General features: G+C 40.1%; 1 non-coding gene across 1 annotated transcript; it reads left to right on the plus strand.

Moving 5' to 3' along the window:
• The first annotated feature begins 2,860 nt into the window (after nucleotides 1-2,860).
• On the plus strand, nucleotides 2,861-3,004 carry LOC114610982. The gene has a single exon (XR_003709766.1). It is a non-coding gene; the product is annotated as a small nucleolar RNA SNORA48 (small nucleolar RNA).
• The last annotated feature ends 1,860 nt before the right edge of the window (nucleotides 3,005-4,864 follow it).

Genomic DNA, 4,864 nt, shown 5'->3' on the forward strand with positions numbered 1-4,864 from the left:
ATCCAAATTCTTTAGGAATTTAAAATCTGACACAGATCACAAACTTGTATAACAACAACAACACAGCAACAACAAAAAACAACTTGAAATTTTGCCTGTGTTTAACAGAATATATGTGAGAGGGTTCGAGGTCATTATTATTATCATTCTCTTGATTGTTCTGATTTTTACATCTTCTGACAACTACATATTAGTACTTTAACAAACACATATGTATTATATACTACATCCAGGATTTTGCATAAGTGAAATAAATTTCTTATGTTATTAGAAATAAATAATTTCCAAAAGACACTTTATTAATTTGAATCTTGTAGCCTAATAATGTTTTATCTTTAAACTTGGAAGGGATCTTTATAGATTAGACTATAAAAACAGAATCAAGGAGAAGATAAAGTAAATGAATTAATTCACTATAATTATATTATTGCTCAATATCCATTTTTCAAAAACTGTTCAAAACTAATGTTTAAATTCTCTCTGCTAGTATTGGTTGAGAATCTTTCTCCTGTCCTAGAACATAGCAGGGCATTTTCAGTAGGAGTTAGTTTTATTTTTCTACCTTCAATCATATTGACAAGGCTGAAAACATTTCCTAGGCTCTGTGAAAACAATAAGCAGGCTCAGCAACATTCTCAAGCAGAGATTTCAAACTTGAGTTATTCTATGAGTATTCACAGAGTTGCTATGTTCCGGTTCTTAGTATATTGGAACAGTCTACACAGCTCACTGCAGACGTGAAAGGCAGGTACATTAAGTACAGGAGTGGGACGTTCTGCACACTGATTGGAGCAAGGAATACTATGGAGACCTTAGATCAGTCTAAGATGATTGAGGTAGTGGGCATTCAAGCAATAAGGAGAAGACAATACAATACAAGACAGAGTGCCTGGGAAACTGAGGGATTTCAAAAAGTCTCAGGAGCAAAAGTATTTCAATATTCACATATAACGCTCAACTAAGATACAAATTACTCAAATGTTGTCTTGGTTACGATTTTATTTCTGTGGATAGACACCATGACCAAGCAATTCTTATAAAGGACAACATTTACCTGGGGCTGATTTATAGGTTCAGAGTCCATTATTATCAAGGTGGGAGCGTGGCAACATCTAGGTAGATATGGGGCTGGAGGAGCTGAGAGGTCATCCAAAGGTCACTAGGAGAAGATTAGCTTCCAGGCAGTTAGAATGAGGGTCTTCTTTTTTTCTTTTGTTGGATACTTTATTTATTTACATTTCAAATGCTATTCCCTTTCCGGGTCTCCCCCTCAGAAACCCCCTATCGCATCCTCCATCCCCTGCCTTTATAAGGGTGCTCCTTCACCCACGCACTCATTCCTGCTTTCCCGCCCTGGCATTTGCACTGGGGCATTGAACCCCCACAGGACCAAGGGCTGCTCCTCCCACTGATGTCCAACAAGGCCTCACCTCCAAATCGTGCCACTCCCTGGGCCAAACATATTCTAACCATTCCAAATGTGCACATCTAAATTTAGCTCTTTATTATTTACCATTCCCATGGCAATAGAATTTTCCACCAGACACAGAAACTACATGGTTAAAGCTTCAAGTAAACTTCAGCCAATTGGATATAGTGTTATAAAATAGCTAGTGACTTTCCACTGAAGTCACTCTAAACTCTCCTACAGTTTTTATGTTACTCTATTCATGACTTTATGGGCTTTATATTATTATGAGTAAACCCTCATGCATTGCATTATTCCATATTTTTCTTATTAAAACATGCTTATAATATAATATTTTCACATTTATATTTTTGCAATCATTCATCAATGCATGTTATTTTTCCCTAATATAATCCATTAGTCATGGGACTTGTAATACCCTTCACATTAAATTATTCTTGAAGTAATTTAGTCTGGCAACATAATGCTAAATGATGCCTCTTAGTGGCGTCAACTGTAGGTTGGCTGCTACCCAAACAAATGGAGACTCTACAGTTTAGATAAACAGTGGGTTTGTAGGACACAAAGGTTTGTGCCTACCCTTAAAAATTAATTTACACAAGACTACGTTCACTTACAAATAATCAAATTTATACTATTTTTTTATTATTCAAACCAACACTATGGTGACTCTTTAAAAGATACATTCTTATGATTTCTTTGAAATGTTTCCCTGTGTTCTTCTAGTATTTTTTCCAGAAAAGGTACACATCAACTATTTTTATGAACTGCGAAAAATGTATTGAATAAGCCTCAGTTTTCACACTGAACAGCAGTGTGGGGATCATCAGAGTTTCTAAGTATGACTAAAGCAAACCTCTTCACTGTTCTTGAATTTTTGTACCTTGTTCAAGAATTATTAACTTTCATGCTACTTCATGTGTGGCATTTTTCCTTAATGTCACTATTTGGCTTACAGATACTCCTACTGTCTATGTGATACAATTGGACAAGCAGAACAAAAGAAAGTCACCATGATTAGAAAATTGGGCTTAGTTTACTTAATGGATTTCACTAAAACAAATGAACAAAGAAAAAAATAAATAAGACTTTCCCAGAGCATTTAAAAGATCAACACCCACAGAGCAACTTGGTTGCACACTGAGAAACAAAGAAGACATGTGATTTTATTGTAGGTCAACAAATTTATAGAAAAAAAGTCTCTAACCAAATAGCTGGCTTCCATAGGTAAAATATTAGGCCACAGTACAACAAAATTCCTTAGGGATTTTTTAATTTTTAATTTAAAATATCTTAGGTTGAAACATAATTACATTACTCTCTCCCCTTCCCTTCTTCCAAATCATCCCATGTTCTCTGACTCAACGTAAAGGTTGACAGATTACTAGGAGCCCAACTCCAACTGATAACACCTCTAAGATTTTTAAGTTTCACCCCTGGCAATGGGCAAAGAGATACCTTGATGGTGGTGGTATTCTTATATCAGTCAGGGACAGAGCAGATGGCAGTCTTTTGTTTATACTAGCTTGATGCCTGCCTTGGCAGCCAAAGCTGTTTTATGCCTACAACACATAAAAATCAAATTGAACCAAATCTAGGCAGCACAACATTGGAGGATGAAGACAGAGACCTCTGTGTGACAAGGGAAAGATGCTCACAGACCTACCCTCCACACCATGGCACAGGAAGGCCATGGACAGACAGAGCCTCGCCCACCATCAAGGGAGGATGACAGAGACATTCAGACAGCCATGCCACCAACATACCTATGCTCAGGTGTTTAACACATCCAGGCTGTAGATACCCACTTGCCCCATACCTCAGTACAGTTCAGAGGATGTCACCTAGAGGCCTGCCAACTGAATGGTGAGCCTTCAGTGGGAGCCACCACAGTGTGTAAGTATGTATTGGATAGGTGGGAGAGAAAAAGATGTGGAGCACCTTGAGCATTTTATGAAGAGATGGAACTAGAGTCTTGAGAGTGAGAAGGAGTATCCTGTTATGAGTAGCAAACCCCACCACCTAGGAGCATGGTGAGGTCCCAGCCTGAGCTGCTGCTCGGGGCCATGCCTGGCTCAGTGTTGATGTCTGTGACTCATATTACCACTAGAGAACATAAGGACATCCCTAATTGGAGCAGCTGCTGAGGACTGCATGGATGTCCAGGGTCTGTGCAGAACTGGCCCTGACTGTCACTGACAACTGTACACTGGATAGCTGGCCCCACTTCTCATTGGTGGCAACCCTCAGAGAGCAGACTGGTCCTGAGTCTTGCCCAAGGAATACAGTAGACCTAGCGCTGGTGGAGGGGCATGGGTGAGCCAGTCCAGAAGGTGTGAGAATGGAAAAGCTGGTTCTAGCAGTCGGGAAAGCTTCCCGTGTCCTTCGCTGACTGCAGGACTCAGAAGAGCAGACCCTGCATCTTGCATGGACAGCACAGTGGAGCTGGCACTGATGGTGAATGCATGGGTGATCCAGCCCCAAGGGTGTGAAAGTAGGAAGAGCTGACTCAGACCTGTGTAGGCTGCAGCGCTTGGGAAAGTTGGTCCCATACCTTGACGGAACTGCACAGGGAAAGTGGTTCTGGAAGCATGGATCTAGTTGAGGCATCACTAAGGGCATGGGAGCAGGAGAGATGACCCTGTCACCTGCTTATGGCAGCATTGGGTGGCCATGCCAGCAAAGCTCTGGAGAGCTCACCCTGGTGGTGTGGACAAGGGAAAGCCTGAGTACTGAACAGCTCAGCCACCTCTCAGATCCAGATAGATACAGGGCTCTAACTTGGCCTACCCCAAAATATATATCATCTGCAAATGGTTGGGAATCACGAACTGGACAGTACTGCTGATCCAAAGCTGCAGGACCTCCAGACACAGGGCAACAAGAGTCATGGTGAGGATCCAATATTGATGGTGTCACAGAAGCCTGGAACCAGACCAGTGATTCACTTCAATGAACGTTTGGAAGTAAAGATGTGTGGACAAAGGGGTAGACTGTAGAGTGAAGAGTGGATTTGAGGGGACAGGGAGATGAGTGGGACTGAGGTACAATATGTGAAACTCACAAAGAATAAGTAAAAAGTTAAAAGAAATAAATTTTTAAAATTTTTTGAAGTTGAAAATGTTATAAATTAAATACTATTCATTAGCAATAAAAAATAATTAATACCGATCTGCAAAATTCAGTGCAGCAATGCATTAGTTACCTTTAATTTTAGCAGGCATTGATTATGCCTTGTGCATGGGTAACAGTAAGATAAAACTTTAATGATCCCCAAAACGATTTTCCTTTTGCATTCAACCCAGATGATCCAGTACCACACGTTTAAAATAAGTACATTTTCAATACAGTCTGTTTTCTTCTCTGAGGCAAAATACTCCAGGCTGTGTCATTTATAAAGAAAAGGATTTTGTTGGGGGTTCTGGTTGGATAGAA

The sequence above is a fragment of the Grammomys surdaster genome, unplaced genomic scaffold, assembly GCF_004785775.1.
Source record: "Grammomys surdaster isolate TR1022 unplaced genomic scaffold, NIH_TR_1.0 126066, whole genome shotgun sequence".
NCBI classification, from domain to species: domain Eukaryota; kingdom Metazoa; phylum Chordata; class Mammalia; order Rodentia; family Muridae; genus Grammomys; species Grammomys surdaster.